Source organism: Varroa destructor, unplaced genomic scaffold, assembly GCF_002443255.2.
Source record: "Varroa destructor unplaced genomic scaffold, Vdes_3.0 BEIS01000001.1, whole genome shotgun sequence".
In the NCBI taxonomy this organism is placed as follows: Eukaryota; Metazoa; Arthropoda; class Arachnida; order Mesostigmata; family Varroidae; genus Varroa; species Varroa destructor.
The window spans coordinates 2,430,033-2,444,212 of record NW_019211454.1 but is presented as its reverse complement, the minus strand read 5'-3'; the positions used below and the strand labels follow the sequence as shown (position 1 = coordinate 2,444,212).

The following is a 14,180-nucleotide window of genomic DNA, read 5'->3' as shown; positions in this document are numbered from 1 at the left end:
GATTTATTTTGTGGTTAAATACAGAGTAAATTGTCGAAAAAGAAAGCGCAGATGTAAGGGCAGCTAATATATATTACATATCTGACGAGGGCGTTAAAGGAGATGAGTAAGGATAAATTAAGCAATCCGGTCGGCTATTTTTTGTTTTCATTTTCAAAGCTAACTGTAGATTGAGTGGAGATTTATTCAACACCAGCGTCTAATGTAAATCTGTCGCATGTATACAGTCTCCCGCAAACTGTATAATTATATCTCTCTGAAGTGCCGTAACTAAATTTAAACATTTCGTACACGCAGGCCAATAATGTTTTTACTCGAAATCAATTCTAACGGCATCCATTATGTTGTTCGATCATCTTTTCGTTGAAACCTTTGTCTTGAATTTGTCAATCTGGCATATAGATACAATCCTTCTAGCGCATTTCCTCCGAACGGCATCATTTTATGCTAAGACCGCCATTGCTAGAATGACTGTAGGTAAAGTCCAGGCCGCGCCAGTCAAGCTGATCCAAAAAAAAAACCATTTGATTTCTCTGTGAATTTGAAAAATCTGTTTGTGTTGTTTCTACGAAAATAACCAACAATTCTCACTAAATGCATTTAAAAAGCTAATTAAAAAGTATAAGGAAAATTCAATCCTGCCTAATCGTTAAAAGAATAAATCAAACCTACAAAACATGTAAGGAAGTAATATCAGGAAAAAGTTATTACGTAAACTTCTCTGGTCAAGAGCTATAGGCTTGGAGAAATTACTGTGATTGTGAAGAATTTTACAAATGTAAAGGACAAAATACATAAAAACATCAATGGGATAAAACAAGGTTCTGCACGAATAGAAATATCCTTTTTGTTATGTTCGTTTGTTTGGTGTTACAGTGGCAAAAATAAATTCTTATAGTAACTATTTATCACATATCATAGTATTTTATATATTTGTGCTCAATTACGGTTTTTGACGACAGATTTTACTTCTCAAAACCAATGTTGTGAGATGCAAATCTTTGGTAAGGAAACATGACAAAAGCAATAACGGACATTTTAGAAGCATGGCACTAGCAGAGGAAGCTCGCAATTGTGCTCATAAATATAGCTCACTAAGAAAATCCCATTAACTACAGGAAATCTAATCAGGTTATTGTCTTTGTGCGAGCCTGCTTTGTCAGTCGATATTGGGAACAGCTATGATGATCACACCATGGCTGTCATAACGTAGAAAAAACAAAAAATAATTTTTCGGAAATAGGGAGGTCGAGGTGTCAACCGATAAGTAATTAATCCAAATGATGCACCGTAAGCTATATAATTATACCTGAAAAAAACAAGCACTGAACTAAGTTGATCCAGCCGGAAACTAATAATGAAGCCACTCAGGCACATGTATCTGCTATGTTACCACTTTTATATAATTCAGTCGTACACCGTTCCTGTTTACGTTTAAGCCGATTATTCGTACAGCTTTCAAAGGATATATTTCCCCTTGGTAGCTATTTGCGGTCTCGGATTCAGCTACATTCGTGGTGTTATTCCCCCCAAAAAAGGACACTCATGTTTTTTTTTAGATATTACCTATGTAAATGTTTAATAAGATTTTATGATCTGACGGACTGAGATTGGGGCTATATCACGGGGGGTGACACGGAACGTTCCGGTTGAAGCCATATGTTTTTCGAGGCGAGTTTAATCGGTATCTGGAATCAGTTTCAACGGAGTGACTACACTTGCACAGACATAACGATAATTGGATAATACTGGCTACACCTAGCTCTGCCCTTCATAACCCATTACTCATGCTTTGATATTTTTTTTATGTAACGATAATAATGATTAGCTTAGAATTGTAAGTAAAAGAAAAAAAATTTCTTTTTGAAAATTGAGCGTACGCTTCGACAGTTGGTTTATAACTAATTCGAGGTTAAGCGTCAGCTCTGAAATCATTTTCGACGAACGTAGAGAGCAGCAGCTTTTCAAAAAGCTATTGCTACTGGGTTTGCCCCGTAACAATAACTACATGAACAAATTGCAAAACCCAAAATAATAACGTTCTACCCGTATAGCAGCTGCCTTTTCTTTGCATAAGGCTAAATGCCATACATTTTCTATATTTATAAGCGATTAACGCAGGTAAACCAACTTCGCAAATCGGTGAAAAGTCAATTACAAGACAGATGCAATGCTCAGATGATAGCGAAAACGTTGTAATTTCAAAAAGAGGAGATAAACCAGAACACCAAAGGGAACTAAAAAGCACAGCTGTTTGAACTTGAGGTAATAGCGCGCAGGTTCGCAAAAAAAAGGATAAGCACGGATCTGAGCAAGGGCACTATTTGGAAACGTGAACTATTTCTCGATGGACCTTATTTCATTCACTAACTGGCAGAAACGCCAGAATAACTAACAGGATAAAAGCTAGAACGGAGGAAGTAGAACATCCCCGTCATGATTCCCCAAGACGCCTGATGCTTGATATGACGTGGGTCAATCACGATGTTAATCTACGCGTCGGTACAAACACGTACAATCTAAAGGCGACTAGCAAAGGCCGTTATTCCAGACGCCTCAAGTGTGCTATTAGAAGCAATCACCTATGAGAACACAAGTCAGACCTCAACGGCTCTCCAAAGAAAATCTGCTATGTACAACGCAACAACATATTCCAAACGATTGATTCAACCGTGAAAAACCATTGAAAAACCTTAATTGATTATTGAAAACAAGCGCAATAGTAACGGAAATCAAGTGAAACGATATTTTATAGATAACACTCTTATATGTTTTATGTCGCCGACGCAACTGTCCAAATTCTGAAGTGCGTAATCTGAAAGTAACCGTGATTTACTCTTTCATCACACGACATATCAGCCAGTGCTTTGTCAGTCCTATTAGATTAGATACAACAAAATTTTCACGGAAGATGGTAAACGTGCGCGTCGGCAAAGACTTCATGCAAGTTCCTACTTTCCGAGATTAGTGGAGCAGCTTTATCGGTTGTAGCACCTTTTACGAATACAAAAGGGAAAAGCCTGCGCCCTCTGATATTCACAACAAATAATTTCGTATAGGTAGCACAACGGAGATTATATATATATCTCTCATATATGTAGTCTCATATACGTAGACTTCTTAAACAATAAGGAAAGCTTTATACAATTTTATAATTAAGTTAAATTTCATAATTAAACATTAAAAGAAAATAGCCATATATTTGACTATAAATCAAAACGGAAATGCACTAGGCTTTGCTACCTTTATTTTAACTGTCGTTACCCTTATTTAATTGAGGGACCTACTCTGAAATGGGCATTTCATTAAATACTTTACAATAACACAGTCGTATACGAATAAATATTCCAAAACTAAGCGAAGATATTATTGTGACATGACAACATGTTTACGCCGTAAAATGGGGTCGTGAAATATTATAGACCTAATATTCGGAATTTAATTTACTTAAACTATTAGTAGATTAGTACAGATCTTTCTATTTTTTTTCTAGTTTTACGTTCGGTATCGCCGTTAGGCATTTCATCAGACGATTGGTCCCAGCACGATACGAAGTGTTTTCATGCCCCGATTCGAACCTAGGCCACAACCTAAGTGTCACCTAAGTTATGATGAATCGATTCTCAACCTTTTTTGAACATAGCAGTAATTGAATATTAGCGCGAGTGTATCAGGTCACGCAAACACGTCTTCACTTTGATGCCACTCTCACATTCGATGAGCACTACCTCGATAAGTGCCTCGGTAATTCTCTTATAGATGAACTTTTAATTCTGGGCAGATCGATTAAATTGTTACTTCGCGCACGACTCCATGTACCTGCCTGAATCCTCTAGACCAACTAAAGGTTTTCATCAGCATGAACATGATTTGGATTATTGCCCTATGATAAAATGTATTTCAGCGCCCATATTCTCGTTGCTACAAAACAAGCTCCGTTCCGTGGCACTAAAATGAAGTCTGTTGAAGCGTATTATGCATTGAACCACATCATGATCTCACACCACCGTCCGGTAAGCTTCATTGGTGGATTCTCATCTAAAATTTCCGGTTATGAAAATCTTGTATAAACAAGTTGTTCTCTTAACTAAAAGCTTGACACAGCTCTTAGGGTTTTCAATAGGAAAGAACGCGATAAGGTCACGCTCAGAGTGTCAGCTCGGTGGAGTGTACGTTGGATCTTCGGTCATTCCAAATCTGACGGGCGAAAGATTATTGCAGAGTTGTCGATTTCGTATAGGTTAAATGATTCGGTCACAGTGAAAAAGTTAATACGTGTCCTGCGTACGAAAGTTATTATTTCACAGGTATGACACAGGCATGCACAATTCAGCGAATGGGAATCCTGCGGATAGTGCAGGTGCCTTTACGTAGTCGAACTTTTTATAATTACCACCTAATTACAGACGCCCTATTATGTCGTGTATACAAATTAGTATTATTGTCAGTCTTTATGTACATGAAATATCTCGCTATACATACACGCGTGAGATATATGACTGGACAATGGGCGGATCTAGTCTTGTTAATGTTGCAACTAGACGCAATGGACTCATGGTTTCGAAGTCTCTGGGGCAACATTCGTGGCATTTTTGGGTCGGCGTGAAAGACAGGACCCGAAGGACTGGCGCATCCTCGCGTCATTGTAACTATCCTTCATAGCATGCCTGAACAGGTAAAGCGCAACCTGAAGTCGCTTCTAAGGTTACTTGAGGCGAATCTCTGTTACGTTACAAGTTTTACGTTAGTTATCGCCGCTAGTCATTCCAACTTTAGACGAAGCTGCCGAAGTTATTTAGCCTAATTTAGTGAATGGTTTTTGCAGCGGGCTAACAACCTCTTGTGATGGAGAACACGTTCTCAGAAGGAATCTCTCAGCCCATCGAACACGCACCAAATGCGCAAGACTGAAATGAACGCCGCCATGTACACGTGGACTATAGTCAACGATGGCATGTGGTTACAGAATATGCATGGAATTGAATTTGAGACAGGATAATAAGACGCTAAAAATAACTTAACACCGTACATTTGCCCAGCGTGTCTACAGATCTGAAGCTTGCATAGAGTGTACGTGCCATACCAAACGATACATTGGTAGATAGCAAAAAAAGCTACTGAACGACTAGGAGAAACAGTTGTTATCCTATTTATGAGTGCTATTTTTCCATAAAATCCGCTACGTTAAATTAGGAATGCGTTCTCGAGCTTTTTTTTCAAAAGCTGGTTAACATTACGACTATTTTTGGTTTAAGTATAATCCATCTGCTGATGAAACTTCAGCTCGATCTCGTCACAGCAGCTACTAAGCTAAGCACATCCAGAGTGGCAAAAATTTTATTTCAAAAACCCACGAAGATCTCCGCGGCACTTCAAGCCCCCAAGCGAATTCCACTGAGACAAATTTGGCTGCATGAAAAACAGTCGGCCGAAGCGGGACTAACTTGTCCCAGGATTTGCTCCCGAGTTTTGTTTCGACGTAATGAAAACGCACACAAGCGTTACCAACGTACCTTAAGAATCGAATGGTCACCCAGAACTAGCGCGAATAATCTACTGTATGTACAGTCAAGAATGTCTCACTATCTAAATTGTACTAGTAGAAGCAATGAATAAACGGGCCTAGAGGCAGCGAACCTGCAGCGTGAAAAGAATCTATTGATCTTCCAATAGACAATTTTCTCTAATGATTGATAACTTGTTCGATATGTGTAATATGATGAATGATATAAGGTTTCCTGTCTTTCACCATGGAGCCAGCCCGAATTTGAGATACGATCCGTTAAATCTACATAGAGTTGAGTCCAACGTATTTACGAAAGCGGTGCTCATCCAATTAGTTTGCATAATGCGGATTAATCTTGTGTGCTTGGCAAACATTCGCCCCCCGCCTGACCCCTCGTTTCGTTTTTTCGATCATATTTTTATCCGGCGGTGGGGGTGGAGTAGCTGCATATGACTATCGTCTGTAGAAATGCAAGTGTTCCATTTTCGTATCTAAAAACAGGGAAATCTTAAAGAAGAAAAAGTGCTAATTCAAGTTTCTGGCGCATTTTCGACGAATGACAGACGATAGAAACAATGTAAAATTCTGTTCTGTCTTTTACATTATTCGATATTTCGCCGAGAAGATGTTTGAAATTCGTTTCATCTCTCGATTTAAAGCAAACATGTGCTTATAGCTTTTCTAAATTCGTGCTTTTCAAGCTATTTAAGGCTTTTAGGCCGATCATAACTAGTTCAAAGTGCGTCACTGCATTCAATAGTATACTTTTTAGTAAAGAATAGCTTTTAATACTCAGCGTTCCGAACAAGGATACCGGGTACGGCATCTGATTTCGAATTTTCTCTCGTACATTTTTACTAAGGTTGTATCTTAAAAGCAACGATTTTAGCGAATCTTTTCTACGTGTACTGATGGACCATCGTTGACGGTCGTGTTTAGCAAATACTTCGTCGGGATTCGATCTCTAAACCGCTCATCGACTCGTCTTAAATGTTTCTTATGCAATTCTGCGAACGCCTTCTTGATAGCACGAATGAATGAGTGGACACTGCCCTGTTGAGACCCTCGCTTAAAAAGGGTTTATCTATCGGATTAAAGGCTAGGTTGTATACGTTCGTTCTACATCGTGCTTGAATTTTCAAGCGCCGTACTCTGCACTAATCAGCTTGTATGAGCGGGCGCACTAGTTTTTTGAAGGATGAATGATCTTTCTTCAGACGCCCTAGCTGTCTACGATTGCACAGCTCTTCGTAGAACATGCCGATCAACTTCTTTAGTAATACGTTCGACTTTCTGAACGAAATATAATGGCATGACGTCTTTTTCACTAGACACTGCGCTCAGAATAGGGACCTTGGCTAAAAATTTATAGGCATATTTTCTAGGTTGTAACCGAACTAGCGATTCCTTGTTGCATCGAGATAAAAAAAAATGTCTAAAATTTTACCTAACTCACTACCTCATTTCCGAAAGAACTGAGTAACAAGGAACGCCGTTCTCTTAGCTTTGGATCCCGCAGCGAACATCTGTTTGACTCTTAAGGCCTTTGACGTATATCCGAGATTTTTCTGAACAATCCATAACATCGTACGCTCACTCTTATGAAGTATCTTCACGAGCGCGCTGATTGAAACAGAAGTATTACTAAAACTGAATTTTTTTGGGCACAATCAGCTTCCGAATACGTGTGGTTTTTGTCATGAATTTTTCATCAAGTTACATTCCGTCTGAAGTCGCGTATTTGCTTGCCGTGTGGTATACTATCGATATGGAATGGTACAGGAAGTTTTTATCTTTGTGGGGGGTTTGTCGAGATCATGAAAAATTGAGAATAGCGGATCTTTGTTTAAATTCCGTTAACGATGGACTGTTGTTTGCCATGACAAATTTGGTTCTGGTTTTCTGGTGGTGCTGGTTCCCAACAAGGCACGGAGCGTGTCTGTACCTCGATTCGAACCTAGATCACCGCGTATCTAGAAAATCATCTCGCAGATTCGCTACTCAGTAATCTATCACAAGACGGAGAACACTGGTTTTCGTCCGGTACCGGGAGTCACGAATGAGCGCCTGCTGTTACTACAAACAGCTTTCCAAGATGTGTCTCAATCTAGGTGCCTTAAGCTGTACGACAACGATAACCATAAGATCCCTTGAGAAAATTTAAAAATGCTTGATATTTTCGGAGAGACATATTAATCTTAGAAAAAAAGTGTGGGCACTTTTTGCTTACTGTTGAGAGTTCTACCGAACAAAACCCTCAGAGCTTCAGATTTTCCTTCATGTCGAAAGTTATAATCGTAAAATCCTGAATACGGTGATACTTAACATGACTCGCAGACGCTTCGCAAGCTTGCTGACAATTTATGCTTGCCTAATTTGTTTTCCAAGTAAGTCCTATTCTTATTTTAATTTTCGCACTTTCGAGACAAATAAAAAAAATCCAATTGTTTTATTATATGATCACTCTGTACAAACTCATTCAGCCACTTAAAGGGCACATTTCAGAAATATTGCTTAGTACGGAATGTTTTTAACTAAACTTTGTTGATATCATAACGTCGCCAGGGCAGCACGGGAAGCGCAGCATCATTGACGCTATCCAGTCATACATGGCGGCCCGCCATAAGGACAGCGTACTTTGAGCAGTTAATACGCATTTCTCTGAGCGCATTTCCATAGCAATCGTGAACAGGGCGCCGACCCCTACTGATCCAAATCATAGCAGTGGCAAATGGTAGCAAAGGCTTTATGAAAACTTGTGTAATAGCAGGTACAGAACGTGGTAATATGATTATCCTAGTTCCGTTAGAAAAGTTCCAGATACATATAGTTAGACCAGCTAGATTATCTTAAAAGTGAAAATGCGCAAAAAGTACGCAAAAAAAGTATTGTAAGTTCCTTTAGTAAAACCTTGAATCGTGGTGATAATGAGTTAGTTGGTAGCCTTGTGAGAATCAAGAGGATTTATATATATATATATATATATTGATAACTTATAATTTATAAAATAATGAGGTAATCCTGTTTTCGATTAGTAAAAACAATGATGATATATTTGATTGAAAGGCAGGGTAGCAACAACAAGCTTTTCCATCATAGAGAACAGAGCTTGAAGACAGAGTTCCGGACACATTCTGCAGGACTTCAGTAGCTTGGCTTGGTAGCATGGTACCAGTTAGCTTTGTTGTTCGTCCTCATTACTATCACACCTTTTCTGGGTTGAAGATCACTTATTCAACTTCTTGAAAAACACATTTTCTGAATTGTCGAGTAGAGTCGTTGGGAGGACGTATTTTCTTGTCCTGACTTTTCCTTTTAAATCTCGTAAAACTTCCGAGTAAGCCTCTGACCACATCCAGCCCCTGGCGGCATCCAAAGACATATGACCTAATCAATACGGCATCTCATACCGGGAGGCGTATGGTCCTTCCACAGGACGACATTTCATTTCGTTTTTCGTGCTATTCACAGCCCTATATACATCAACAAGGCTGACCCTTTGTATATTAAAGCACAAAGCACACACTCTAAAACGCTTTCATATATAGTAGTATATCATAGTATGGCGCTTTTAGAGCACTCCGATACGCGCCTTGGCAAAAATGGTGAAATTCGAAAAGTGCTATTCCTTTCCGACTCCTGAACTATTATAACATATATAGGTACAGTTGTATCGTTCAAAGCCAGATTCGAAATCGAGGTGTATTGCGTCAAGGCACTTATACTTGTTGGACCCGGTAGTTTAACTAAGCTGAGTGCTTATCGGCCCATTTATACCCATTTTATATCCATCCTTTCGCGTCACCATTTCAAATTACGCTGTTTTTTGAAATCCCGTGTACCCTATTATTTTGTCAATCCTAGAGTTCAAATCGTACTTACTAAAAATGTAATGCAGATACACAGCATTAGCAGTTCTTGTTAGATGATCTATTCGCTTGATCGCAAAGAAGATGTGGAGGAAATATCCGACATACTAAATAACTCGAAAGCGACAGAAACAGCTCCGCCCTCCAGTACTTCAATGGAAAAAGTTTATGTCCAATTTAGCGCTACTTTTTATCACCATCCACATAGTCTCAGTCCCCAAAAGCGCACAGAATAGTTTAGATCTATAGCTGATGACAGTTATGGCCGAGGATCCCTCTTTACAGCCAATTATAACTTCTTAGCAACACTGAATTTCGTCTGCCGTGTACGATAGTTGCAGTCCACTGCACACCGTGTATACGAAGGATTCAACTATCCCAAGTGAGCTAATGACATTACCCGAGGCACCAATACCAATTTTCACTTCGCAGCCTGTCATCTGTTATACTTTATCGTCAACGCCCGCTTGCTGCATTGCAAACTTACGATTATTATTATTCTAATCAAACGTGTCTATTTACACTTACTTAACCAACGTTTAACTTAACCAATATTGTTTCAATGGTTGAGTCCGTTTCCTATTAAATTTCATAGTCTTGGCATCCTTGTTCTCTCAACTTCTCAATATCCTTTTCCCATATTTTGATAGCACGCTACAATAAATCTACAAGGACTGCGCGCAACGACGCGCTTAGTTCTGTGGTCGTAAGATAGTTGAGAACAGGACGGCACCAAAAGATATTAGTATTTGATTTAAAGTGGAAGTAGTTTCCGAATTTAACACAGTGCAATCTGTACACGCCCCAAAGATATGTTCAGGAACGGCTATTTACTCTCGTGATTATTATAATAAAAAAAAAAACATGGTCTTTGCTAGATATTAAGTCCGAGTTTGCGGTGATCCAACCTTTCGTGCTGATGCCCTTTACTATTAGCGTCAATTATGCCGCACTCATAGGGTATAACATGCATGTATCAGCATTTCGAAAAGGTATTAATAGTTTCTAAGTCAAAATTGAAGCAAATGTTTCTAATCCTTTAAAGTAATGTCATTAAACTAAATATATGCCGTTTCGATCGATGACTTTCCGCCATTTTCATAATTTTAGCACCGTAGAACCTTTGCAGTTTTTGGACGAAAACTTTTGCCAAATCATTGTTAGAGCCGTTCATTGAAAATAAGGGAACATCATTAAGGGAGTTCCGCAGAAATCGGAACAAGTGATAGTGTGATGGTGCAAGATCCGGGCTACACCGCGGTGGATGTTCTCTTAATTTTTGCTAAATAGCTAAAGCTAAATGTGCTTTGGCACGCTTATAGCGAACGACAACGCTTTTTCTGTTAGTTGAGATCGACTTATTGTAGTCACGTTGGTTATTAAGACTTGAAGTTCGGATGAGTCATTTTGGTAGTTGTCAATATGATAGTGTATGATTTTTTTTTCGATGCCGCCAAACAAACACAAGGCTCCTTGCTATTAATTGGGGCCTTGCCACACATAGAGAAGTACACTTCAAGAAAATTGTACACTCTTCTTATATATGATTTGATTTTCAGCATTTGTGATCAGTCGTTTGGCAAATGGCTGGATTACGTTGCTTCCGTATTGGGTCTTACAGATGGGAACATGACTGAGTAAATTTTTTTACAGCTAGCTTTCTGAAAGTGCTGTTTGCTGGGTAAATGCTTAATTCTAGCTGCCCACGTATCGTTCTTTACAATAATAATAAGCAGCTCCTTTGCAAGTGATCCACCCGGCCACTACGAGGAATATCTTCGAGTCACATCGAAATTTATAGAACGAAAGTGACCAAACCTCGTTTAAGCCGTTTTTTTTTCTTTCCAATACCGCATCATGACCATAAACAGCGCATTTTTTTTAGAGGGTTTACTATAATATTTAGAAATTTCATTTATCATCGAGGCGCCTTACCTTAAGGCACCCTGAACCAACAACCTAAGCGCACCTATTACTGTCCAATCTCTGCATCAAACGACATTAAGTCCCACCCGATGCGATTCAAGTTACCTGGGACATGTGACTTCAACGCTATCTAACTAGAGAATTTCTCGACAACCCAATATCAGTTAATAGTTTAGTTAATTGTATTTTTTACAATGCCATGTACAACTTACGGAAAATGGCGTTAGCAGCAGACGTTTTGTCAAAGGTAAGTGGTGTTCCTTTGTTGTTATACTAAAATACAAGATAACAACCTTGGTTGGTCATGCTGGAAATTGACCAACAATCTAACGGGGATCAACATTAACGCGTACTTTTTCACAGGATACAACGATTTAGTTTTAGAATGTTCAAGTTTCTGTCAAGAATGTCGAAGAATCAAGAAATGTCAAGAAAATTCTGTGCGAACATTTGGTCTACTGGAGCTTTACCGTCTAATGAGACTGGGGACAGTGCTGCTCTTTACTTTATCAAAAGTGACTCAAGTTTTATTGGTTTTACCTTTCAACATCTTGAGAGTGAAATGAGCCTTTATGCAAATGGTTCTCATTGTAAAGAGGAGTTCTTGAAAATACTTCACACCGAACTGAGGACCATTGTCGCTATCTCTGCATCAAATATAGTTGGCTACCGTATAGTCGACGTTGATGTATGTATGTATGGAACCACTTCAGGCCATATAGAAAACGCATCTATGGCTAGGAAGTAATAGATTCTACTAAGTAGGCCGACAAAATTGTTATGACTGCAGCTCCACGAAATCCTATGTTCGAATGACCTTTCTAACTCCACTCTAAGGTGATTCCTTGTGGCTTCGAATAGTGTTTTCCAACTGTTTCCTATGTCAGTTTATTAAGTTCGAGCTGATACATGTATGTATATCGTAGAAGGCACCCGAGTATCTCACGACGCTTGGGTGTCATCTTTAGAATGCCGAGACGGAATATCTTTGGTATAAGGATTGTATCCAATTATGTTTAGGCTTGAGCACCTGCCATAACCATATGTTTCATAAGCATTTGTATTAATTTATCATCAATCAATCATCTTAAAGTCATGTAAACGTTTGAAGAAACTGAAATGGGTTTAATTAGTGCTTCGTTATCATGCATTCGCTACTACTGTATCTCTTGTTCCACAATTCGTTCCGAGTGAGGTCTGGAGCGTCAGCTCGATCAGAATGTATTGTCTTCCGATATTCGACTTTGAAGTCGTCTGCTAGAACAATAACAAACGATTAGCAGTGTGAATTATTACGCCCGATCTTCAACCAGAAATGTATACTAGTGGCTTACGATCTGTTAAAAGTATAAAAATTCAGACGAATAGAAAGCGATGGACCTCTTTTTCTCCCTGGTAATATTTATTCTAGGCCGAATTAAGTGGCTTTTTTGCATGAGCAACAACTCGTTCAGATTTGTTTGAAAGTGATGTAGTATTACAGCTCCACAACCACAGTCCCTTGCATCCGCAGCAACTGTGATCGATGAGGTTGGATTGTGGTGAATAAAAAGTAGATCTTAAACTAATGTTTCTTTGTTTTCGTGAAATTACTTTCCTAGTAATCTTAACAACCGACGCTCGTCAAAGGGCCATCGTAGCTTGCACATATACCATTGTTTGAGTGTTGCATTACAGATATCCTATCAGAGCCACTTTTCTGTCTTGATTCATCGATAGCAAAACCTGTATACCGGATCCGTTTGTGCAAAGATGAACATTTGGAATATTGGCGACGGAAGACCTTGATCAGGCGGCCATTATGATTTCTGGCTGTCCTCCCACGATTTACGCGGCCGCTCTCTTTGCGATTCCTAGCGCAAGACCCATAATCTGCTAAAGAATGGATGGAACACATTTTACACCAAGAGGTAAACGGTTCTATTGAAATATCCGAAAACTCCGAAAAAAAAAAGCTAGATGTTTACTCAAATCGTCCATTTCAATCTGTGCGTATGCTTCTGAAAAGTCGATTCAACTGAAATGTTTTCCTTAACTTAATTTCGTAAAGGCCTCTTTCGTAGTCGGTAGCGGATAGTGTTGGTCATGGCAAGGATAACCTACTCCATAATTTAAAGAGGTGGCGCATAATCTTATGCCTCAATTGAACAATTACGGCAAGAGCTGCGAAACGACAGGGCTCACAACTTAGACTATTCGATTCAATTCTAACGACAACTTACTATGGATCTCGCCATCCTTCTCTGGCCTTGCTTCCTTAAACACAAAAAGCGCTACCTATTTAACTTCAAGCTCGCTTGCAATTTCGAACATTTACCGAATTTAAATTCAAAGATCATTTGGAGATCATGCAGTAGCTTTTCGATACTATCTTTAGTGACCCCCCTTGTATCGACTTGAATAACATTATTAATTTGATTCAATGATCAAGTCCAAATATTGCCATCTCATGATACCTAATCTATCCTCCGAAGGTTAGCAATTGCCTTAACTACGTTCTAAGCTCACCTGTACGTAATACTCCTTTCAATACAAATTATCGACTACAGTCTGCTTGATCTGTCATGGTAGGTACATCTGTTGCTTGTAGATTAAGGTAAGCGGGAACTAGGACTTTGTCGTGCTTGTTCGCTTATAATGGTCAGAGCAGATCTAGTTTTGATACGTGTTAAGGTCTTACGTAGGCATTTTTTCTTATCAGATTCGTTCGTAGTACTTGTCGTAATCATATCTATGCGCCTGTATTACTCTTTGTTGCGCCGTCGACGGGTATTGATTTTCGCGAGTTGCGCAAGTAATGCTAAAACCGGGTACGCTTACATTGGAACGACCGTTTACGTCGCTGCTTGAACTATGATTTCTTTTGAATACGACAGTTT

At 39.1% G+C, this 14,180-nt stretch overlaps 1 protein-coding gene across 1 annotated transcript in view; it reads left to right on the top strand.

Annotated features, from left to right (window-relative positions):
- Positions 1-14,180, top strand: part of LOC147758123 (uncharacterized) — a 70,043-nt gene that overhangs the window by 53,870 nt on the left and 1,993 nt on the right. The gene's annotated exons all lie outside the window — the stretch shown is intronic.